The 25,516-nt window shown below is 50.6% G+C and overlaps 1 protein-coding gene and 1 long non-coding RNA gene across 4 annotated transcripts in view; one reads left to right on the forward strand and one right to left on the reverse strand.

Moving 5' to 3' along the window:
* LOC126534628 (acyl-CoA:lysophosphatidylglycerol acyltransferase 1-like) overlaps nucleotides 1-25,516 on the forward strand; it is a 156,196-nt gene that overhangs the window by 87,550 nt on the left and 43,130 nt on the right. The window lies entirely within an intron of this gene.
* On the reverse strand, nucleotides 13,763-17,530 carry LOC129385656 (uncharacterized). Its single transcript, XR_008613143.2, has 2 exons — nucleotides 16,111-17,530; nucleotides 13,763-13,897 (listed from the first exon to the last, which is right to left on the reverse strand). It is a non-coding gene; the product is annotated as an uncharacterized lncRNA (long non-coding RNA).

A 25,516-nucleotide genomic window follows, 5' to 3' on the forward strand; every position in this document is an offset into this window, starting at 1 on the left:
CTCAATTATTGCCAGAAATTCAAGCATTAATAGGAATACTGTTGTTTGAACGCGAAATCACTATCAATGTGAAGCACCACTTCGCGCTTTACTATGCCAGAAATATAGAAGCGGACCCGTATCTAGTAGCAGGATGTGTAGAAATACCGCCATAATTGCAAGCCCCTGCAAAAAAAAAAAAAAAAAAGGAACGTGTGCTAATAACAAAAATGACGTCACTCATTTTCTCACCAGATGTGGCATCACTTACGCTTTATTTTTCCTTCCGCCGGAAGTTTGCCCTCTTGACATAGATGGCGCTAAGTCCCATAACCCGTTGATCAGCCGCCATTTTCTGAACGCGGGAGCTTGTATGAAAGCTCCGCTATCACATATACATTTAACTGGTGTAAGGCAGCAACCACGCTAGTAGCGACATTTGGTGAAGCAGTGTCTAACCAGATGGCAGGCAAAAGGAATACCGCTGCGACCTAGAATATTCTACTTGAATGGTGGTGTTAATAATGAGTATCACCACATTCATTACACTGCAGTACCATTATGGGGTTACTTTTTACCTACAATAACACTGTATCGCGACGTCAAAAAGAATTGGTGAAATATTTTAGTTGTGGACAAAATGCCACTAGATGTTGGTACCAGCCTTGCAACTGCCGTCCACGGCTGCGGCAACCCGGTTATCCGCAAATCTCAAGTTTACGGACAAACTGGAAAAAAATGACTCTTTAATGCCTGTTATCCTAAATGGCGAAAGAATTACCGCTGCCCGGGTACGAAGCCAAGGCCTCGCTTTCTCCCCTGCGCGAAATCAGCGGCGAATACCCGCGAGCGGTTCGCTTGTTTGCGAACCCTCGAGCAACGGAGCGCAAATCCACGCTTCTGGGGCGAACGCTGGGAGAAAGGGGTGCCTTAGTACGGGGGTTGAGGAGGGAGAGAGTGTAGGCCCCGGGTTTGCCGTCGTGCGTACTTATTAATTTCCTCGGGGCGCGGACGGACGGCCAATTTACGGCCGAGTGCGCGCCCGACCGCTCCTGTCGCTCTTCTCCCTAGACCGCTCGGCGCAGCTGCCGATTACCGCCGCTCGTGCTACGAGAGTGGTTGATCGTTTTGTTCGCTTTTCTTGCCGCAGTGTGTTTCATAAGCGCGCTGCATGCGCCAGTCGAAGTGTCCGAAGCGTCCGCCCGTTTATAAGTGCAAGAGTTTTGAGGATTGCGTTTCGCCGGGTCGATCGAGGCTCTTGCTTGCGCAGGCCCCGCGCAGATGTTTGGGTCTTCCTACGCGGATCGATGAATTTGGGAGAGAGTAGCATCGCTGGAGAGGGGGGGTGCTTTCGCCCTTGCGTGGCGTAACGCCGAGCTAGTTAAAACTGCGATTTGATTGAACATTGTTTCGGGCATGAACGGGCTGTTTTGTATGTACCAACGAAACGGTCAAGAAAAGAAGCGACTTCGAAACGTGCCATCGAGTGCGAACTAGCAACTTTTTTTTTTTAATTAGAGAGAGCGGAGATGACACTTGTGAATTAGAAAGGTAGTACAGATCGATATGCGAGCTTAGTTTCGCGCATGGGCATTGCTTCTTCGGAACCCCGTACAGTTCATTAGTCTGTGGTGGTCGCAATAGTACTGTGTGTCGTTCTCGATCCGCAACAACTTTCCAGATAAGCATGTTCAGTGAAACATCGCGAAGAAAGAACAATCGCAATTTTTAGAGAGCAGCTCTTAGGCGCCCGTTCCTTCGGCGAGCGTCGCCGTTGTCTCTCGTAACCGAGCGAACGATCACAGCGAAGCATGAAAGAGCGAACGCGGAGCGCAGCGGGAGGTGAAAGACGGCGATAGCGAAGAGAGCTCGAGGAGGAAAGCGGAGGAGGAGGGTGTGCCGAAAGCGTGAGAAGAAAAGTGTAGTGCCTCGCAGGACGGGTTCTGCGGCGACGGTGGCTACGAGGTGGCGCCAGAGTAGCGCGCGTCGTCTGTTCACCGATGACGCCACCGATACCATATATGCAAACAAAGCGCTGCATGAGCGGAGGTCTGTCTGCGCCGGATGCTGCGAATCGCGCCCACGCGTCACCCTCGCGCTGCCTCTCGCGATCTCCCGATTAGCGAAGCAGTCGCGCCAGACTTGGCTCCGTCTGCAACGGGCCGCACGAGACAGATTGTCCGCGCCAGCCAGTGTATGGCGAAATGATAACAGGTGCAGGACTGCGCTCAAATTAAGCGTTACAGTATCGTAACTGTCGGTGAATTTTTCGCAACCACTCCAATGAACGGTGGAAGCGGGAAGCCAGTATTTCACTATAACTCGCTAGTTGCAGCCGCCCAGTATTCAAGGGGGTGCGAGATACTTGCTCTAGATTTATCTTGATGCTGTAGCGAAAAAAGGAAAAAAAAGAAAGATGAGAGAAGAGTCGCAACGGCTCACACGGGCGCGCAGCGCTGACTCGCCACATAATGTTTATGCGCGAAGCGCGTACTACCGATGGAAATGTGCGTATGTGCAACGGCCAACACAAAACAGGATACGCCAGCAGAAATGCCAGATACAGTAAGGCTCAAGCTGTGCATTCTCTCTCACTGTTCGTACGTGTCTTTCCTATTTGCGTTTCCTGTTGCACACACACGCGTTTACATTGGTTGTTCGCGCAATAAAGATTCATCCTTGCGAGTAGGAGCTGTCAGTCTGCGCTATTATCTCTGTTCTCACATTCTGGCGCTGGAGTTTCGAGATGAGTGTAGACCAACTATGGCCCGGCTAATACAGCTATTTGGCCGCTCTAGATTTACCATACCGGCTACAATCGTTTACTGAGAGCGAGACATGTATATGTCCAGGTATTCGAGAGGACTGGATTATATATATATATATATATATATATATATATATATATATATATATATATATATATATATATATCTTGATCTGCGTATAACTTTGGATAAAGCCGTAAATAACGGAAACTGATTTTCGAAGCGGACTCGAGTCTGGAGCTTTCTTTACTTTTTCTTCTGAAGATCGCCTCGCTCCTTGACAGGGGACTTTGTTGTGATACGTACTTACCGATGACACGTAAATCGCGCAACTGGCGCTGAGTGACACGTAACAGGATTCGTACGGGATGTAGACCATTTAGCATGAAGTTATGCTACAACTCCGTGCTGACGGGAAAGTATTAGTACGAAGCACTGATTTGATTGAGTCCGCACAAGGACTAAGCTAACGTTAGCGAAGGTGTGCGACGAACAAAAAAATAAGAAAAAGAAACGCACTGCAAAGTGAAATTTTAATAACGACAGTGTTCGGTGTCAGACCTCTGATGAACGAACGCCGTAGGCCTCGTAACTTTTTATTGCACCGTGTTATTAAACATTTTCTTTTTCGTTGGGCGGCTTGGCTAACGCTAGCTGGGGCGTTTACTGCCGTTTTCTGCCGACAACTTAAGAAAACTCCCGTTTTCTGAAATTGTCGGTGTCTCGCGCGTGCTGCTGGAAGACAAAAAGACGGGTGAGCGGGTACAATGAACTCCGGAAGCATCGTGGCCCGGTTGCTCGTCGTCGTGTGGCATGGTTATTTTTTCGTCTTTCGTCTATTGTTTGGCGCTGTATTGCTTCGAGTCGTTGCGCTGCTGTTGTTCGTCGCGGAGCGGTTGGCTGACTGCGTTTCCTCGTGGTGATTTGGAAGTTCTAAATTGATCAGTCAATCAGTCAATCAATTGCCCGTTGCTAGGCTGCCATGTTGATAGTCTTTACTTTCGGAAAGAGGCGACGCGATTGGCATAAACGCTAAAAGAGAACAAGCGCCTCTTTGCTGTCGCTCTTTCCTGTCCCGTCGTCCGCGAAGAGAAGCCGATTGTTCAAAATGTGTGGGAGGCTGCATTTTTCCGAAAGCGGTGTTGAAAGTAGCGCGTCTTTCCCTCCACAATCTCTCTCTCTCCGCGTCCTTTCGCGACTTTTACGCCGGTCAATCCGCGAGTCAATCAGTCGCTGAACACGATGTCACACCAGTCACGGTGTGCGCGCGCACACACGTGGCGTGCCTCCCGACCAAGTGCAGCGCACGCAAAGCAATCCGTGGAAGGCTGCGCAATCGCCCTCATCGCGCGCTGCGTCCACGCGAACGGAGGGGGCGAGAAAGTCGGCCGCCCCCCTCGGTGCGGGCGCGCGTGAACGGCTCGACACCGGGATGCGTGCGCCCATCAACCTTGAGCAGCAGCTGCACACTGCGCGCGCGCGCGCGATCGACACACTTCCCTGTCGGCGCTGGACGAGGCGTGCCGGTTCCGCACGCGATTGCCGGCACGGAGCGCGCACCGCCACCAGCGCCCGTGCGGTGGCGGTGGTGGTGATTGGCTGTTCGTGCGCGGTACAGGCACACGAGTGCCTCGTATATGGACGCGGGGGGCCGGGGTGTATTCGGCGACTGAACGCCGCTCCCCCCCCCCACCTTTCTCTCTCTCTCTCTTACTCGTACAGCGCAGCGTTTGGGAATGAACGACGATGCGCTGGACAGGCGTGGACAAAGGACGAGACACGCGTAGCGCGGACGCTTTCCGATTGGTTTATTTGGAAAGGCCTCGTTGAATGTGCTGCGTGCGTTGCTCGTTCAGTGCCCAGCTATCGACGGCAACGTGCGACAGATGTGGGACGCGGCTCTCGCCGCGCAGGAAGCTCTGCTTCACCACAACTAGGCGCGCCACCGTGCCACATAAGCGAAGGCTGCGAACTCGCCCACGCGTGTTGTTCGGGCCGCCGCCGCCGCATCTATTACACCCTTCTTTCCATTCCCTCTCCCTCTTGTGCAGTGCGGTTGAGGTGTCCTCATCCGAGAGACAGTTACTGCGCTGCACTTTACCCCAACTTTCCTTCCAACAAGAATCTCTCTCTCTCTTGCACGTGAGCGCCCAATACGATCGCGTGGCACACTTCTGGTCGCGTTCTACACTTGACGGCGGGGTTTCGCAAACGAGCCAGTTGAAACTGCCACGCTACGCGTCTGTCACGTTTGAAGGAGCCTCCCTAATGATATTCGCACGTTCTTGGGAAATCAGCGCTAATCGCGGTGTTATCGCGTACTAATACTTGTAAACGTCGCCCACGCCCGATAACGTGGGTAGACATTCCCACACGCGGCGGTATAATAGCGACGTGACAACCAACACAAAGCGCGCCTCGCGCGGGGGCCGGAAGTGTTATTGATAACACAGTGCTCGCGCTGAGCATTGCGCGTCAATGCGTCTTTTGGCAATTGGAACATTCGTACACTGCTCTTCCATAGAATACTGAATACCTCAACTTTATACCGATTGCGGAGGTGTGATAGCTCGTGCCAGAACACGTATTGCGGGCACCCGTGCTGCACTGAACTTGTGTCCGTTGCTCGTGGCACCATCGATGCACGGTGGCTCTTGACATTGGACACCGAAGGGTTAACCGACGCAACGTGACCGTTTCGCTTGCCTTCTGTTTTCCTTTTTTAGAGCGCAGCTCTAATGCGCCCCTTCCTACGGCGAGCGTCGCCGTTGTCCCTCGTAGCCTAGCGAACGAGCACAGCGAAAGATGAAAAAGAACGCGGAGTGCAGCGCCAGACGAAAGACGGCGATAGCGAAGAGAGCGCGAGGAGGAAAGCGGCGGAGGAGGGTGCAGCAGAACCTCGCGGCGGGAAACGGAGGAGGAGGGTGTGACGAAAGCATGAGAAGAAAAAACGTAGTGCCGCGCGAGACGGGCTTTGCGGCGACGATGACTACCAGATGGCGCCAAAGTAGTGCGCGTCGTCTGTATGAGCGGAGGTCTGTCTGCGGCGGCTGCTGTCAATCTCACCCATGCGCTGCCTCTTGTGATCTCTCGTGCGTTGTCCCTGTCTGTTCTTAATTGGGTTTTTTTATGCGTATATTGTCTCTTACAGTCTCGTTTTTTAAAAGCAAACATTCATAATGTGCAGACTACAATGAACGTGCAAGCAGACTAAAACGTAAAGAAGAGTCACTGTACGAGCGTCAAGTATCGACGTAAGGTTTATTTCAATAATATGGGTTCACAAGGACGCGTAATACTTGCGCGCACGTCAACAAAGTGGACTATGAGAACGGACGCATATCTCTGAACGGTTCTCGAGCGAATCGACTAAAAGTATCAGAAATTGTGAAGCTCTGTGAATGTCATCCGGCACCGAAATTTAAGATAGTTCTGTCTGTATTGATAAGCGGCCGTGTTGATAGCTTGGCTTCCCACCTTCCCCCTTTGTTTGTATCGAGTGCTGCCTGCCGATTTCCCCCGTAAACCCGTGACAAAACGACACCAATGTGCTCAGTTACGTGGCCGTCGCAGCGGTTATGACGCAAAATTAAAACTAAAAAAAAAAATCTTGTGACGCGGCATTTTGTAAGAACCCATTCTGTAACGCCCCTAAGTATGATTTCAATACTCGGCTCCCACGGTCGCGCTTTGTATGGATTACGCAAGTCCGATGTTGGACATCCGCCCGTAACCGATCTTGCGGCTTCGGGCCATCCGAGCATCGAAGGAGGCCGAAACGGCTGCCGAAATACAACGGCCTTCGCACAAAACGGGGGCCTCGTTTTCCTTCCTGTTCGTCTCTCGGACGCGTCTCGAAGCGGCGTTGCGGGACTGCTCGCGCGCTTGTGCGCACCGCACTGGACGCGCATCGATCGCACGGCGTTGTGCCTCAGTCGACACACGAGCGGGCCTCGGCCCGAGACGCCGACGCGCGTGCTCGTACATTCGCGACATCGGCCGCGGCGTCGTTAATCGCCTCGTCCCCGCCGCCGGCTCGGTCGATTTTTGTGGCCCTGCACGTACCCGCCGCGGTTGCTCAATGGCTGTGCTGTCGGGCAGCCGAGCGCGACGTCGCGGGATCGAATCCCGGCCACCGCGGCCGCATTTTCGACGGGGGCAAAATGCGAAAAACACCCGCGCGTACTTATGTTTAGGTGCACGTTAAAGAACCCCAGGTGGTCGAAATTTTCGGTGTCCTCCACTATACGGCGCGCCTCATAACTGGAGATCGAGGTTTTGGCACGTGAAACCCCGTAATTTTTTTTTTTCTTATCGCTCTGCGGACAGTGCTGGAGTTTGGGACGCGACTGTCGGAGCTGGCGTAGGGCGCAGTGCACTATACGTATGCCGCCGCCCGCGCACAGGCTTTCGGTGCGGCGAGGCGTGGGTACACAACGCAACGCGGTGCTCAGACACCGTGGGAAACGGCGTGTGTTTCGGTATTGTTGGAATCTCAGCGCTGACACCCGTTGTTGCAAATGGGTCGCAAGCCCCAAGGGTAGCGTTGGCCTGGGGCACAAATGGAAGCATCCGAAGGTCCCGGCAAAGCATGAGTCGACTGCTAACAGAACAACTTGTTTATTCTAGCATCGCAAAAGAGCGGCCGGTCAGGTCGACCGAAGTGGAGAGACGGGAGAGCACGTTACTCAACAGAAGAAATCGGAGCCTCTCTTGGCGTCCGGGGGCAGCTGCTCTTATACTCTCGGCGTCGCGGGCAAGAAGGAAGGTCACGGGATGAGACCACGTGACGGCGGGGCACGGACAGGCTGAGAGACACGTTGAGACGAGTGTAGTGACGCATACGCCAAGCCGGCGCCGGTCAGACCTCCTCGCTTCACACTTGGGGAGCTCCTCTCCCCGGCTGCTGCGCTTTGACAAGCGTGGGCACACACACACACGCACACACGAAGACACGTGGCACTGAAACACGCCTGGACGCGCTTGGCGGGAAGGCTTTGCGGCAGCTCCGAACGGGCCAAAATGTCCGCCGCTTTGAACGAAGCCCCGGCGTCCGTTGCATCCGCGCCGGCTATACCGCGCGTCGTAGGCGAAACATAACAGTATGCAGGGTGTCTACCCACCGGGAAAACCGGGAATTCTCAGGGATTTTGAGTAGTCTGGAAAAACTCAGGGAAAACTCAGGGAATTTGTGCCTTTATCAGGGAAAATTAGCGGTAATTTTGTTGAAAGGGTTGAAAGTCGCGGTAATGCGGGCTCGAGTAATAGACAGGAATCGTAATTAATCGTCTTTGACGCCCTGTCATCGGCTGGCGAAGTTTCCAGTGCGCAGTCAACGACCGACTTTCCGTATGCTCGATAATTTGGACGGCTTCGCGGCACCACCAAGTACCCCATATAGTCAATGTATCGGAACGTATGAAATTTCTGACGCAAGAACCCTTCGCCGTCCGATTTTCCGGACTTTCTGCCGTGACCGCAGGTCCAAAACGTCATTAATCAAAGTCAGTACCACTGCCGTTTTGATTACCTCGAGCCGGCTCTCTAGCACGCAGTTCCGCTGGCAGCCGTAGCCACCACTGCGGCAACGCTAGGCCTAGCTGCTTCGACGTTAGCTATTAAGCTTCTTGACGTTGGGTGCCGTGTTTTTCATTGAAAGAATTCGCTGCTGTCAGCAATGGCCCGAGTGCGCCTTTGTGGTCCTCGCAATTGGCTTCGAAGCTCGGAAAGCATAATGCGTTAGATAACACCAGTTTCTGAAAGTCAGCTTCGCCTCAGTATATTGGTGTTTCGCGGTGAAGCATACGCAAACGTATTGCGGTGAAGCATTACAAGCGTCGGAAGGGCCAATTGTCACGGGTCACAATACGTATTCCTTAAAGGGGACACTAAAGCGAAACAATTAATCAGTTTAGACTAATGAAGCATTGTTTGAGACCCCTGCAGGCAGTCATTTAAAAAATAGTTTGATTATTAGATGAGAAAATGAAGGTACAAGTATCAGTGTTTGAATTTCGTGCCGAAACCCCAGCGCCGGTACGTCAGCGTGACGTCAGGGATTTCAAGGTATGTTTTCGCATTTGGGCCGCGTTGGATGAATAAAGGTTTTCGAAACTTGCCCTGTTTAATATTTGGTTCCTTTAGAACACAATGTAGTCCATCTGTACCGCTATATATAATTAGTAGGCCCTAGAAGATGCCATCAAAATCCAAGACGTCACAGCCCCCAGATGCGGGAACTTAAGCAGGCGTCGCCACCCGTATTTTGTTCTTGCGCTTTTTCTGGTTTAGCAAACGTCTTATCGTTATAAGAGTGGTGTTTTTGGTGTTGTAGAACGGTAATTTACTGATGCAGAAGAAATGCTTTTTCACTTTAGTGTCCCTTTATTTATAGACGCGTGCATCCGGGATCTCCTGTTACAGTATGAGCACCGACATGCCTAATACGTGTACCGACAGGCCACTATGGACAGGCCTTCAGAGCGTTTCCGAATGTGCCTGTGGCGGTTTCATCCCTTAGGGCAGTAAATGACATGCATTTATTTTTTTCCAACTGGCCGCTTTTTCAGACGTTTTCGCGGCCCCTAGAGAGTACGAAAAATCGGACGTGGACTGTGCAACGGTCAAAGAAGATGCTTCAAATGGTCCGTGGGGTGAACGAGTGACGGAAAGAGGACAAGAACAGAAAGAACCTGTGCATTGAGGAATTAACAGGAAAGGAAGCGTGTTGCCACCCTTTTGAAGGAGCTTAGGCTAAAAAAAATGTCTTGGCTGATGCCGGGACGCAGGTGCCCATCATCCACACCAAAATAAACTTTTTAATCCGATGAAACACAACACAGGCGTCGTGCGCGTGCTGAGAGTATGTCAGGACAGCCGAGGTTGACTTACGAGCTCTTGAGAGAATCTCAATTGTGACAAAGTTCGGGCCTCATACCACTGAGCTAGCTATCAGTTGATAAAAATAGCTCATATTCGAAAATATTTGCTTCTGTATGCATCTCCTTTTTATTCGTATTTGAGGATGTCCGACTCGATTTGCATTTTTTTTTTGAAGGCGTTCAATTTGCTGTGCATTTTACTAACCTCTCCTTCCTACTCTCTTTTTGGATAACATAAACACTACTCCTTAGTATTCAAACTGGATTAAGTCGTTTTTTTTTAATTTTTTCATATGTTTGTTAGACAGTGACACCATCAGACGACGTGGTTTCAGCCCGTCTTGACATAAAACATAGTTCTGTGTCACTCAGGGAATTTAGCAAAGTCACTCAGGGAAAACCTGGAAAACTCGGGGAATTTGGAAATGTCAACTTGGTAGACACCCTGGTATATGTGTGCATGCAGTAGTTTACGGTCCGCGCCGGCAGCGTACCGCACGGCGCACACACTCTTGCGAGAGCAGGGGCCGTGAACTTTGGTCCCTCTGTTATAGCAGATCGCGCCTGCACGCAATTTCTCTTGCCCGTGCATATGTAGACTGTGCGTGTGGGCAAACGGCGCAGTGAAAAAAAAACTCTGGTGTATGCCAACAGCTGCGCCTTCAACACGCGGCCCGTAGCGAGCGCGGGGGGGGGGGGGGGGGCAGATTTTGAAATAGCGCCGCGATATCCCGTCGGCAAATTCACCGTTCGTCTTTAGGCGCACGCGCTCCTCAGAACGCGCATATTGGCAACTGGAGAACAGTCAGCTAGGGTTTGATTTACCATACACGCGCGTAATAGACAAACGGTGCGACGGAAGCCCTCGGGACTGATGTACGCGGACGACGTCGTGCTACTATCGGACAGTGCGAGAGATTTGCAAACATTTGCCAGTATGTATGACAGCGCAACGCCAAGTCTATAGTGCGTAAATTCAGCACGGAGAAATCGGGCATCATGTTATTTGATGAAGGTACGAATAACTCCGTGGTGTCTTTGGACAGCGAGTCTTGCCCATAGTAAAGCAATACGAATACATCGATGCGTACGAGAACGAAAGAAAGACTTACTCAAGCACCCACCAAGATAATCCGAAAAAAAGAAGAAGAGCGGAATGCAGCAAAATGTAACGAGAACTTAGGGCACATTGGGGCCGCAATAAATGTGAAGTGGTGCGTGGGATCTGGAAAGGAGGCATGGTACCAGCGCCAACGTTTTGCACATTTCATTCTATGCTTAAAGTCGAATATATTGTCGTCGTTAGAAGTTAACCAAATATCGGTTGGCTTTGGGAGCCCAAGGAAAAACCACGAATGAGGCAGTCCAAGGAGACATGGGTTTGGACCTCGTTTGAAGTCTGAAAATCGTAGAGAAAAATCAGTTTTGAAGATTGACTCAGGAACATGGCTCAAGATAACTGAGCGGCTAAAGTGCACAAGTATTACCTGAAAACCGCGCACACCGAATGAAGGCAGATGTCAATAAGTTTGTCAACCAAGTACAGGGCAATTGAAAGTGTAGGCGGGCAACCATGAGGAATAGGAAAGAAAGTGGAAGAAACGGAGAGAGCGAATTGGATGCAAATAAGGGGGACGAAAAAGACCATGGAGATTTACAAGAATGAGAAAAAAATGAATTTAGAAAGTCAAACTTGTACGATAGCACGAACTCCCTCGCTATTTTAGGCTCGACCTGGTTGACTAAGGACAAGAACATGCCGCAGCAAACATTCGCAATTAGGTGAGGCATGTGTACGCAGCAGAAAAAGATCCCGAGACCACTGAGCACATCCTAATAAAATGCGAAGCGATTCGCCTAGCGAGACCAGTACGCAACGTACACCTCCCAGACGCGCTTCGATTTAAAGTGGACGGAAGCATCAACCGGTCAGCAGTCGAGATAAGGAAGGGTCGCTTAGAGTATTGGTGAAAAAAAAAAAAAAAAGCAGGGAAGAGATTAATACGACCAGATCATGTACCGGCTTAGATAGCGGTGCAAGGTAGATCGAGAAGGTTTTTTTTGGGGAAAAGAAGAGGTTAACGAAATTTATGCAAAAATTCTAGGATGAAAAATGCTGGCACATCCCACGCCCCGTGGGAATCGATGTTATTTGAAACAGTGTGTGCGGAGCCTACCGAGTTAACGAAACGACCATGAGGGCACCGAGACGTAGGCGGCTGCTTCATGACTTGCATGACACGCATGTCATGCCATTAATGATGTGTCCTATCAACTGTCTTCACACACTCTTGTCGTACCATGCCAGTTTTCGTACATACCAAGTTAACGAAACGACCATGAGAGCACCAAGACGTAGGCGGCTAGATAGATACTGCCAAAGGTGGCAAACGTTCGCCTAGAAATGCTTCGCATTTAAAACATGTATAGCCTGCCTGATTAAATCAAGCAGGCTAGGTGACTATTTGTCACCACCCCGTTTACAAAGGGGACAGCAATAAATCATCATCGTCGTCGTCGCTAGAGTTGCTGTATAGGTTCCCTCATGTATACAGTAACTCGCGGCCAATAGCGCCTCCTGGCCACCGCTACCAGCAGCGCGGGCAGTAACATATTGCGGGGGTTTGTTTAACCATCATGTGCGATAAACTCCTTTTCTTTTTATTCTACGCGCGCGCGCGCGTGCGTGCGTGTGTGTGTGTGTGTGTGTGTGTGTGTGTGTGTGTGTGTGTGTGTGTGTGTGTGTGTGTGTGTGTGTGTGTGTGTGTGTGTGTGTGTGTGTGTGTGTGTGTGTGTGTGTGTGTGTGTGTGTGTGCGTGCGTGCGTGCGTGCGTGCGTGCGGGCTGCGCAAAATATGAATGCGTAATGCGGACAAGCTGGGTGACTCCGCAGTTTTCGCTGCACCAGACCCACAATCTGTGAAGACTTCTACATCGTGCGCGCGCGCGACCGTGCATTAGGCCACGTGCACGCTTGGAAATATGCTAATATATGGACGCGAAAAGGGCTGGCAACTACAGCAGTCAGCCGCTTGTGGGAGAACGACCAGGTGCGCAGTGTCGGCCATTATTGTAGAACACGACCGTTTGCCAAGCTCTCGCTTATCATCTTCGTGAAACTATTATGGGGACAGGCACGACATAGCTAACGCTGTAAAGACATTATATGGAAGAAATGCGCGAAAAACTGGAGTTCAGTTTTGCTTTTTTCGTGGGACGGCGCGATACCGACAAGCCCGGCTGAACAAGTCTGCAGAAGCAGTCATCATTATCACCCCGTTTTATGTACACTGCTCGACGGTTTCTCCCAGCCGATTCCATCTTTATGCCTGCATTTTTTTCTAATTTCATTACACCATTTGGTTATCTGCGGTCCTTGACTGCGCTTCCCTTGCATTGGCACCCATTCTGTGTTACACTAGTAGACCACGTACCGGTTATCTGTCCTACGCATTACGTGTCCTGACTCAACTCCGTTTTATGTCAGCACCGCGGCTGCCCGTGTTTGCTTTTTAACTCGCACCGCTCTCGTCATATCTCTTAAATTTACGCCTATCATTTTTCGTTCCATCGCTCGTTGCACTGTCCTTGGTTTCATGTCAAATTTCTGAACTGTGAGGCAAGCAACGAAAACATTATCGGGGATCCTGTATGCTTCGGGATAGGACGGCTGTAGTAGGGCCTCTGTGTAAGGCACACAAACATTCACTGCTTGTCTTCATCATGATGCCTCGCAGTGGTTTCACAAGCCTTTCCTCTTCGCCTGTGTAGAGCAGCGGCATCGAGAAAGAAATTAAACAAGAGCGGACACTCCCATAGAACCCAGTGGCCGAATTGACTGTATACATATACATAGCACACCAAGCGGATGAGATTAAAACGTGAACCACACTCGTGCTTACGGTCTAGGGCGCGCGCGTTTTTGAACGCGCGCCCCCAAGTACGCGTTACGCCGGCTGCGCTGATCGGCGCGGCATTTGTTTTTCCTTTTGCTGCTCAACCGCGCACTTTTTTGGTGAGGAATCGTTTCGTTCTTTATTTTGTAAACAAGTATTACTGCGAGCGATATTTACAAGTCTCCATCCAATCTGTCCTCTGTACAACGTGCAGTTTCATAAAGTAGACGCAAGACGCCTTGCGAAATGAGGAAATATTTATGTTGCTCTATATAAATGCTCGTTCCGGGCTTTCGGTGCGTTCGTCCAATGTTGTGGCACCAGATAAGCAGCAGTAGTTCCCGTACGAAGTTGGATCCAACGGATGGTATCAGCTGAAAAAAAAAAAGTAAATTGCAAGCCTGTGTCGTTTTCGTATTTTGACCTAAAACTGCGTGTAGAGGCGAAATGACCGAAAGCCGCGATTGAGCGACATTACAAGCAAAAGCAATTCGCTTTCACAATCGTGACGTATTAAATACCCGACTCCCCATCCCAAACAATAACATACATAAAATATGAAGAAAACAACTGATTTCCAAGCATTCTCCCATTCCCGGGCCCTATTTCCTGCGCTTTAAGAGCACAAATACACCTGCGACTGCACGTTTTCGACACAACTTGACCTCATCCGACGCGATGTTAGGCCACGTACACAGAGGTGGCCACAACACAGGCTCCCAGCCAGACCATGCTAGATGCTAGCAGATTGCCTTCTACTCGGACTCAAAACAAATCAGTGGGTTGAGAGCCTGTTTTCAGTCGTTCAGAAGGCGCAATTTTCGGACTTACAATGATTTTTGAGCTCCTCGGCGTTATCTCTTGCGCGCTCTGCCAGCGCGAGCAGCGCACTCCTGAGAGTGTTATCATCCTCGACAATCGCTCGACAAGCGTGAGTACGGAAATGAATTATATGTTGTTGGGCATAGAGTTTCTAAATAAGTACCCTAGAGGGAAATGTGGCGCTAGTGTCTACGAGGGCTCTCCTGAGCGTTGCTTCAATCTACATGGGAATGATGGGAAGTACAGGCGTCGGATTGACTTCGATCTTTAGATTAGCGGCGTCTGTTTTCGGCGGAGTAAACGAAGGTATACTCAAGTATTATCGCGGAAAATATAATTTTTATTTCTGCATATTCTTATATAATCTACAACACGTTACATAAACACTGTAGACTTTCAGATTGCAGCATGGTTCACTATGTTTTTAGCACCAGGGTATGCATTCTTGTACGATTCTGTTTCTGATTTAATACCAGAGAATAAATATTTATTTATTTTTTCAGCAGCAATAACAACCGTGCATTTACTTATATAAAAATACTCAAGTATTTACGGAAACAAAGTTTTGTATTGTGAGAAAGTGTTGCGCCCTTGAAAGGAATTCTACAAGTGACGCCTGCTCGCTGCGAACGCGAGACTTTTCTCGCAGACGACAGGCACTTGCGAACTCTCTCGCTCTTTCGAAAGGCTGCGTCGGCTGTCACGATTGCTGAACGTTAAGTACTTTTAAGCACATCTGCTGCAGTACTAGCTAGGACGCTTGTGGCCTCCTTCGAGTATGCTTCATTATATTTTATATTGACGTGCCGCTTCCGAAGCGTTATGGCGTGGCTTTGCACTTACCGCATTTTGCGACACTAGACTACAGCCAGGAAGCAGCAACCTTTCCTACCACAAGTAAGTTTGTGCTCTCAAAGTACTAAAACACGCATTTCAATGAGCACATAAACGAGCAATGCATAACGAAGCCCTCAATAAAATTTGATTGTCAAGCCACTAGAAGTACAACTGTCTATGTCTTGTGTCAGTAGTGCCTTCTTTTTCCTATTCTGAAGTTTCATAAAGCACGTAACGCTACAGCGCCAGCCTAACGCACTTGACAAACCAAAGTCCAAACGGCCAAACCATGTTCTTTGAACGTTTACGATGCCGTCGCTTTCTCGGCAGGGCTTCGATACCACACCGCGACGCAAACATCGTTCCAGCCGCTGGCCCAGCGTGCTATCGCCACTTCGAGTAACAGAACAAAGGCAGAGAGCTTTGCGTTGCACTGTCCCACTGCAGGTTATGGCAATTGCGCTTGGAGCGAAACCAAAACTGCCAAAAAATACTTGTAGACTAGTTTGCCAGTCAACAGAATGCCAATCCGTCGCCTGTACTTCCCATCATTCCCATGATGGTTGAACGATTGCAGCGCCAGATTTCCCTCTAGGTATACTAATATGAAACTCCATGGTTGTTAGGAGAGGGGGCATAAACAGCGTCACAAGCTTGTCCACGTAAGGCTCACTCAACGCGAAACTGTGTCACAACGCCGGGTGCGGCCAGCGTGCCCCAAATTGTACCTCAAAAAGTAATTAGTTAAAATAATGTTGGGGGCCTGAGAAAGCGTCAGAAACATGTACCAGAAAGATTCAGTGCAGATGCCTAACTGCGCCACAACGGCCGAGCTGTTTCTCACTTAACTGCGTCAAAATGCTCGATGCCCTGCCGTAAGCTTAATTTGCCTGTAATGCAGCGCAGACTGCCAGACAAAATTCCTCACCTTGCCGTAGTCCAGTTTCACAGTTGTGCCGTGTAAACGGCGAGAGCCCAGAAAACCAGACCTACATTAAAAAAAAAAAAGGCAGACAGACGGGTGCGACAGACACAGACGCTCACGTGCACATCCGGCCTCGCTCGCTTCGGTGGCGTGTCTGGCCAACACCACCTAGATAGCGCAGGGCCATTTCACTCCGATCCATGACGTCCTGTTGCCTGGCCCGACTGCCATAGAATCTAATGGGGATTCTCCCGAGTAGGCAACAGTGATTTTGACGTCACCGCTTTTATCACGCCAGCCTTTGTCAATGGAAATTTCAGGCCAGGTAGCGTGACGTCATGGATCGGAGTAAACAGGCCTTGTGCTATCTAGGTGGTGTTGGTCTGGCGCGCCTTTCGCTTATCGCTAGTTAACCCGAGAAAAACAAGTCGCATAGTATAGGTTCATTGCAGGCAAAACTTGTTTTTTTTTTTTTTAATTTAGCGAGAAAGAAAAAGTAAATTGAAATGTGGTTTGTTATTTCACGTTCTTCTTTATCCTGACGTCGGCTAACGGCTACCACGAATACTAGCGTGACGTATTTGCTATCGCTAGTTCTCGCCGAGTGTCCGCTTTTGTTGAACGTCTTTCTCTACGGTAGCAGGCTATAGAGCGTACCTTGTTCAGGCGAATGTCTCTGGCCCTCCTACGTATAAATCTCTGCTATCCGCAACGTTTTGAACCCAGAGTTGGCGTTGGTAGGTTACTCTGCTTGCTTACAGCGATATCGCTAAGTAGCTCTGTACTAGACTCTGAATCCCTGCATATATAGGCTTGGTGTTTCTTTTTTGTACGGAGCACTTGAAAAAAAAAAAAAGAAAGAAAGCAGTTCTCATGCCTACCCTTCCGCCGTTTTTGAAAATAGCATACGTGTCAGTGTAAGTGTACATTGGCACCAAGAAAAAATTTCAGCGATAATATCGCTTATTAGCTAAAATGAGTAACGTTTCTGTTACTAAGTTCCCGAAGAATGCCTCGGCGTTCCGCATAAAACTCGTCCCGAACTGCTAGAGGCGTGCTTTTGCAAAACTGTTAGCTGGAACGCCAATATATTTCGTCTAGCAGGTAGCGTGTGTCGAAAGTGGAGCTAGTGTTCGGATTTTTCGCTGAAGCAGACATGACTTCACTGCCCGTCGGCTTCGATTTCGAACATTACACGTGCCCCAAAAAGGTAACACTAGAAGCGATAATTAGCGTATATAAGGTAATTAGCGAAATTATCGGTGAACATCTTTCTCCCCGGTAATGTGCGCCTGCCCACGTAGCCTATCCAGCAAAAATGGCATGCGCCTGGATATGACATATCGTTTTGTTTGTTTGTTTTTCTCGCACAAAGTGTTACGCATAAAGAGAAACACCTGCTGCGTAATGACGCTTCGCCCTCTATGCAGTGTGTGACGTTGTTCCATTTAGCGCCGAGAGGCTCCGCCGACAAAGTGAGTCCCCAACGAAGGCGGCTGACTTTCGTTGCATCGTGCGCTGCAAGCGACTTTCGGGCGGAAGATGAGGGGGGGGGGGGGGGGCTGCTTCGTGCAACGCGTGGAATGCGCTCGACTGCAGCCCCCCATGCGGCACGTGCAAGCACGCGTTCGGAGTGCGGCTGCATGCACGCAGCAGCTGTCGTTTGCGGCAGGCACGACCTTCCCTTTGCGTTTTGTTTGTTAATCTATTGCGGTTTTATGCGGGGCATCCGTGGCCAAGTTTCTTTGCCCGCAAAGAAAACCGGAAAGAGTTCGCGCTGACGCCGCGCTAATGACCCCGGTCCTTTAAGCGGTGCCCGCGCTCGGAGGCATGGATTCACGTATACGTTCTATGTGCATAGACGCCGGCTCTCTCTCTCTCTCTCTCTCGCTTCCAAATGAGAGGGCGGAGTCCGTACCAGCGTTTTACTATCGTCGCTGTGCGCTGCTTCTAAACAAGTTTTCCGTCGTCTTCCGCTCGCGCGCGCGTTTTTGTTAGTGCTTGTGTTCGGTAGTTATTTGTGTAGGGCGCAAATCTTGAGGCAGATTTAGTGCAACACAATCGACTTTTTCTTCTGTTATCGGACTATGATTTACGAGTATGACGTGTATTTATCTATTTGGTCGTACCCTCCGCACCACAGGTGTTACAGAAGGGTAGTGCTCGCTTATCGATACGTATTGCATTCATCCGGATGTCGTTCCCGAATGGCCCATTGTAGGCAGGAGTTCTCTCAGTCGAAGAGGCGCAGTTTCCGATACGTCGACGCCCCTTTGTGTGGCGAAACGGGTGGTAACGTCGATCGGCGCTCGACTGCGTCGCATTATTGGCACTCGTGAAAAACCGCTTCAGTTTGAAGGAGAGAGACAAAGAGAGAGAGAAAAGAACCCCGCCAAGCAATGTGGCATGTAGTAGCTGTCCCATACGTCTACAAATTTTCGTTCGTGTAGGCAAAGGGTCACTTGTACTACGCCTACTGTCTTCCCAAATGGACCGGAGAGGTCGGCTCGTCGATCGAAGGGCGGAGCTATAAATATAGCTCCCGTGTGTACCCTCTGCGTGCGCACCGCGATTTACCCTTGTCTAAAAAAGAAAAGAAAAATAGATAGGGGGAGGGGGCGTATATGTAAGGACGGGGTCATGGGGCAAAGAAATGAAATCCCGAGTTCGACCTTGTCCCGGCAATGTAGAGGGTACACGGCGTGTGTCGCTTGCCTTGGAGGAAAAATTAAAGAAAAGAAAAAGGAAAGGGAAAGAAAGCAATTCGGGGTTCGGAGGGAAGGGAAAGTGCCAGCCAAACGGAACCTCTTGCGACACGCTTTTTTTCTCGGCGCGTGCTTGCTTTTCTAACGTCGTGTCTTGTTTTCTTTTTTTCTTCTTTCGTCTGCTTTCTCTTATCTCTCGTCCGTCCGCTTCCCTGTCAGTCGGTTGCCGTAATAGGATCCCTGCAGTCTGCGCACGTACTTGGACGGAAAAGAAGTGCGGCCTTTCTGCGTAAAAAAAGCCGCCCATTGTACCTCTGCAGCGGATACGGTGTCGATTTCAAGCGCGTTGCCGCTGTCGATTGCTTAAGCGTGTATGATGCTTAGAGAAGAATAGCAGATGCGGGGGGAGGGGGGGGGGGGGGAGGGGCTGCTGTTCTAATGCTCAGATTTCTGAGAATGACTCCTACCGATTGTCAGATGAAATATTGCACATTTGCTTTTTTTTTCTAGAGCACCACGAAATGGGGGGGGGGGGGGGCGAAGTTTTGCTCGGGAGTCAGTGTGGCAAGTAAAGAAGGAGCAATCGGGCCGATACACAGTGTCACGCGTCCATACAATACCGTTCATAATTACACGTGCAGACAACCGAGGAGCTTGTAAACAGTGAGCACCACGCGTTGAGTTATCGGGTGCTCCGTGCCACCGCGACTGGTCCCTCGCATCGTCGGTGAAAGTCCGACCGCCGCGACGACGGACAAAACCACCGTTACTAGATTACTAGTAACGTTGGGACGAAACAGACGATAGCGAGGACTGTCGCGTCGAGTCGGCTCGTCACGTGGCCAAGCGCTCGTCGGGTTCGCGTATAGCGGGTCGGCCTGCTGCGCGGACGTCGCGAGGCGAGTTCCGCCGGTGGAAAACGGCGGGTCGACTCGGTCGACCCGCTTTAGGCAAGATGCACGGCGCGGTCCGATTGGGTCAGCTCGTCTTCTCGCTCGACCCCCTCGGGTCGACTTCGTGTAGACGAAGCTAACAGAAGCTGTTTGTTCCCTTAAAAAAAAAAAGAAAAGAGCGGTACCGGGTTTGCACTCTTGCCGCTCGCGCACACAGCGACGGGGGGTGGGGGGGGGGGGTGTCGACGCTGGGACCTCGCGCCATAACAGAGCTTCCTATTTAGCCGGGCGAGCGAAATCGCCGGCGTAATCGGACGAGCAGCCGGCGTGGCCGAACAACTGGGACTGCAAGCTCTTATCGCTGCGGTATTCCGTTGTAGCACCGTTTACTGGTATCCGCGTAACTCCTTCACTGTGACGACCCGGCTGAGCGTTCGCTTGTGTCTGTGCTTTTCGGCTCGGTTTATTTTCCTTAGTGACCCCTACTACTTCGCCCCCCCCCCCCCCTACTTCGGCGGTATTACATAAGGGGTGGGTGCAAAATTAGTTTTTATACCCGATCAAGTAAGGTAAATATATGCAGGGTGTAGATATGCGAATGCCACGTAGCTGGGCAAAACCAAGGTTTGCCGTCACTTGGAGATTTAAAATTTTTTTTCCGTTTCGGCGAATTAAACAACTAGTCAATTAATTAATGAACTTCGCTGATATTATAACTAGATGAAAAGTGTCAATGAGAAAATTGTAGAGCCACATGAAAAACTCACGGTACAGCTCTCTCTTGCTCAATGCGTGCTACATAAGTGTTTCGCCGAGCGTGAAAGAAGCCCGCCAATACAACAATTAACAAAGTCGATAAATAGCTTTTTAACTAATTTCCTCACTCCACATATTGCAGTTTACGAATCGTTCGCAAGGCCGATCCGATCCACTCGGAACGAATTCTAAGGATGACACCGTTTTGTCGATATTAATTCCCGCACTTTTCGAAGAAATACGTTGGCGGTCTAGCTACTTTAGTACTTCAATTCATAAAACGGCGTTTTGTTAAAAAAGAGTAAGTGCAATGACAGCGAACATTTAGCGCGAGTTTTGCGACTCATATCTCAAATATGGGGTCGTCCACAGAATTATTCTCCAGTAGATGTGACTTGCAGTCTCACCGACCACAATTGGTACATTGCAATGTCTGCCGAAAGCTAATTAGGTAAAAATAATTCGTGAATTGTTAATTTGTCGATTATGCATTTCGACTTATCGTGCATATCCGCTTCTTATGGTGGACCATCTCAAGGACCAGAATTGTGCCATCTGCTGCAGCCGACTTTTTAAATATTAGGGAGGTCTAGCTCGTCCGGTATTCCGGTAAACGCAGACGGTTACACCAGCCGCTTATTCTACGTCGCTGCCAGTGTAAATTTTCGGCACTGCTGTAATCGTGTTGCTACCAAAAATTTACACCCGCAGCAAAGTACACTTGGTTACTGCAATATTAGCAGTGTTTGTCTGGTTGAGCTCCGCGCCCCCAGGTGGCTGCACCATGCAGGCCACTGACGTTTACGCCTCCGTCCGCCTGCGTTTACCGGAATACCGGACAGGCTAGACCACTCTATTGCTTAAAGGGCTCCTCACCAGGTCTGCCCACTTTGAGCTGACAAGCGCAGAGCATGCGATGCGCGATAACGATCGTGTCTGCAAAGTATTACATCGCTACGCGCCGCGGAAAGATATGGAAATTCAAGCCGAACGCCGTTTTCCCTTCTCCTGGCGGCCGCCGCGCTCCAAGCCGGAGGATGACGTACACGTGCTAGTGCGCCTACGTACACGTGTTTGTACTGTGACGTCGCTCGTGGTGACACGTGACCTCGAGAATTATTCGAGGCAACATTTGTATTTGTGCAGTGTGTTTCTTGAATAGACGAATTGAAGCTTAGAGAAATAATAATACACACAAACCGAATGTCTGCGTGTTTTTGTTTTACCTCGCACCGCAGCAGGGGAGATATACTTCCGTTTCGTCTGCTTGTTCCCAGGTTGTGCAGTCGCGCGCACAGACACCGAAACTATGTCATTTTCTACCGTGTTCCAGCGTGCGATCATGCTCTGTGATCCGCATGTGTCTGCCTCAGTAATCACGTAGCACTGACTTATACCGCTAGTCAGGTGTTCTCGTGCACAGCGCGCAAAATCGCGCGCTGCGCGAAACGAGACAGTCACAACAGCTCACGCGCAACGCCGTCAGCGGAAGTGTGGCGCGCCGCAAAAAAGCGAGGACAAAAAAAAAAAAATGAAGGCGGGGCGGGGCCCGTGACGTATGCGTCACGCGTCCTCAAGGTCTCGTATGGGAGAACAGGGAAGAAATTTCGCTTGCGGAGGTTACACAGGGCAAGTGGAGAGAGGGTCTCGCTTGGCATAGAGCCCCTTAAACTTCGTAAAGTAGCGCCACGCTTTGAAGAATGCCGCCTCCTCCTCGCGCGCTCTGGCCGAGGCTGACGCGGCGTCGGTATTGGCCTAATAACATCACGTGCGCCCTCGCGCCATCTTCGTTTGTTTACAGTCGTGCTTCAGCGCCATTTTCGCTCGAGAAGCGTCTACGGAGTGGCGAGGAGAACATGTTGGCGCCGTTGCTATTTTGTGTTGTTTCGTATGCTACGCTAGAGCAATGTAGGCGGCGCCACGGTCGAGGAGGGAGCGTGGAAGAGGGGAGATACGTGGAGGAGGAGAGTGTCGCTACCTTACGAAGTTTAAGGGGCTTTAGCTTGGCAGTGGAGCCCGCCTGCTGAATCATGGGTTCGCGCCACTGAAATATTTCTACCTCGGCTATCAATGAGCCGATCTGAAATTTTTTTCCGGCAGAACGCTCCCTAGAAGACACGTAACAACTTGCAGCGAGCGTATAACTGAAATGGGCCAGGTGTGGGGCCCTTTGATCGCAGAAACACGTACCTGTTATATGGCAACGAACTTCGTTCGCGTTTTGTGCGCGTGGGCCGACGCTTGGCCCTTCAGCTGGATGTCGTGCGGTTGCGTTTAAACTGCCTTCGACTGTAGCAAGCCTCGGTCGAGCGCTGCCTAACTGTTCGTGGAAATTAGCTTTCCTCTGGGACTTCCTCATGCCCGAGGGAGTGTCCTTGTGGTGTCAGTCCTTACTATAGTAAAAATAGTTTGGTTAGTGGGAAAATGTCTCAAAGGAGCGTTTTTGCGCGTACAATTTTTTTTTAAAGGCCGAGGTGTTTGCAGAGTTAAGGTAACGATTCCAGAAAGAAGTGTCAGGCGGAGGGCCGTCGGAACCAGCAAGGAATCGCTCGCAGACTGAGACTATCCGCCAACGAAGTGCTTGCTTGCACACACGTGTGTGATCGCGTGGAATTGTTCCTGCAGCGCTCGCCAACTATAAGTTTCTGCGGTAGCCTAGTTGGGTTCAGAAATCAAATAGCCCTAATTGCATTATTGCTGCTGCGGCCTTTTAAGCGCTTTACGTATATACTCGCTCACTAAACGGTCACAGCCTGGTATAACGTGGATAGCCATGCTCCAGATTGTGACCGCACTGATTCTCCACTGGTCTCGACCTCTACGTCGCGTGCCACGATGGGTTTAGCCGGGGCCGCTAAGGTAGGCGTTACTGTACACGCTTCAACAAACGTCTAACGGGCACGATTTTGGCACATTTCGCAAATACCTGGGACTGGACGGGAGCTCTTTGGCTTCGGATGCGTGCGCAGTTGCACGATTTGTTTTTCTTTGCGACCCTGAACGGTTCCGTGGATCCGCACTGCGCTATTTCAGCGCGCGTTTCGAAGTAAGCAAGGCCAGCAGCAGTAGGACGCGCCGTTCGAACGCGGCGTGATTCGGTTTTGGAATGGAAGCGCGGAGGCCGCCGGGGGTGTGGGGTGACCCGATGGGCCTTATCTCGGTGCGGCCGTTTGGAAAATGTTTCCCATTCCGGCCGCGTCGGCGATCGACGCGAGCGGTGGCCGCGGAAGGACGACGCTGAGTCATCCGTCCGTCGTGTACAGATGCGCACTATTGGCGCGCGCGCACACACATCCCGGTAACCACTCGCTTTATCGCTTGCTGCGGCGTCATTGTTTGGCTCGCCGAGGGGAAAGAAACGAGGGGGAAGGGAGCGTTAGCAAAGCGATGCCGCAATCGCGCAGAGCTGCCCACACACGCCTGGCACACTGCCAAGTGGCTAGCGGAGGGTTTGGTTTGATATTCGATCGGGTGCCCATGGCCCCCACGAGCTCGAGAGCGCGGTTTCCTTTAGCGGGTCAGCCATTTTGTTTCCGTGTAGCAGATGATGGAGTTGCTGAGATCTTTAGCGTTGCCTCGTTGGAGGGGGCGCGTTGACGTATGTCCCTGTTGCTGTGTGGCACCGGTTTTGAAGTGGCTGACCAGGTAGTCGTTAAGGTACTCGAAAAGAGGAACGGCGACGCTGTCTGCATGAAACTGAGACAGGAATGGTAATATGCCATGAATGAAGATTTGTATTTGCGCAACCTCGAAAAGTAGTGGAACGCGATAGCGTTCAAAGACCCCCTTACTGATTTTCATGCTTCCCGGCAACTGGAGCTTATAATACATAACCGTAACGTCTACCGGGAAACGCTGGCTATGCGCTGACTGCGAACGCTATGCACGAAGGCGAGCTTTCTGGTAGAAACGTACGCGGCCTCTTGCGTGGGTTGATATCCGGTTATTGTTTCCCACTTTTAATATTTGTCTGAGAAGAGTTAACATAAAGGACATGCGCTGTCGGCGTTCTTTCCATTACATTTGTTTGTGGGCTGCCGTTCTAAAAATTCTGAGAAATAACTTTGTAAAGAATGAAAGACAAGGTATGAGCAACTTTGGTGGTAGTGAAGTGGTTGGGTATGCGGGGTTCGGAATTTGATTCGAAACTACTTTGCCGAGGCGACATCCGATGCCGGACGCCGGACTTTGTGCGACACGGGCTCCTCAACGCTATCGCGTTAAAATTGTAAGTACGGGCATTCACAGGTTTTAGTCTCGCAGCCACAAAGGGCGGAGAGGACATTTGTATCGCATTTGTTGCGAGATAAATCCGTTTATAAAAAAAATTAGCGTAATGTCGTGGCGCATGGTTTAAAACTGCGTCAGATTTCCTACCGTAGGAATTTTATAGCCGCCTGTTTGTACGCGCTCGTTTGCACATGACACGGCTTATATTATTTTGTTTTAGCGCAAGCTGAACAAGGACAACAGAAAGGCACATCTGACACACACGGCGCTACATGTGTGTCAGACGTGCCTTTCTGTTGTCCTTGTTCAGCTTGCGCTACAACAAAATAAGATCGTTTGTACAGCTCACTTTGCCCGAGAACGGACCGCACGTTCCGAGAGTGTGCCACCGGGGACCGCGATTGAGGGCGTCGTCACGCGGGCGATTTTGTTTTGTTGGTGTTGCGTTCGATCGGATAGGCGATGCTCCAGTCTCTCGTTTCGCGGCTGGCGATGCCCTGGAACAATGGACCGCTTTCCGGCCGGCCGTCATTTCATTGTCCCGAAGAGTTGAACTGACGTACCGTAACTTTGAGAGAGAAAGAAGGGATGAGCCCTCAACCGCTGCAGAGCGCGCGCACTGCTGGCCGCTTGTGCCGGGTCGGCGTTGAGGTTGCTCTGCCGGCGCGTGTTAGTACGCACCCTCGCACTATTGTGACTCTGACTTCCTTCGCCATCTTTATCGGCTCGGGCGCCGTTACGTTGTCGCAGCAGCGCGGGTACGCGCGTTGCCGCACGAACCGCGTGTGTACTGATCTCGCTTCCTTTTTTGTTTTTGTTGTACCT

This window comes from Dermacentor andersoni, chromosome 7 (assembly GCF_023375885.2).
Source record: "Dermacentor andersoni chromosome 7, qqDerAnde1_hic_scaffold, whole genome shotgun sequence".
In the NCBI taxonomy this organism is placed as follows: domain Eukaryota; kingdom Metazoa; phylum Arthropoda; class Arachnida; order Ixodida; family Ixodidae; genus Dermacentor; species Dermacentor andersoni.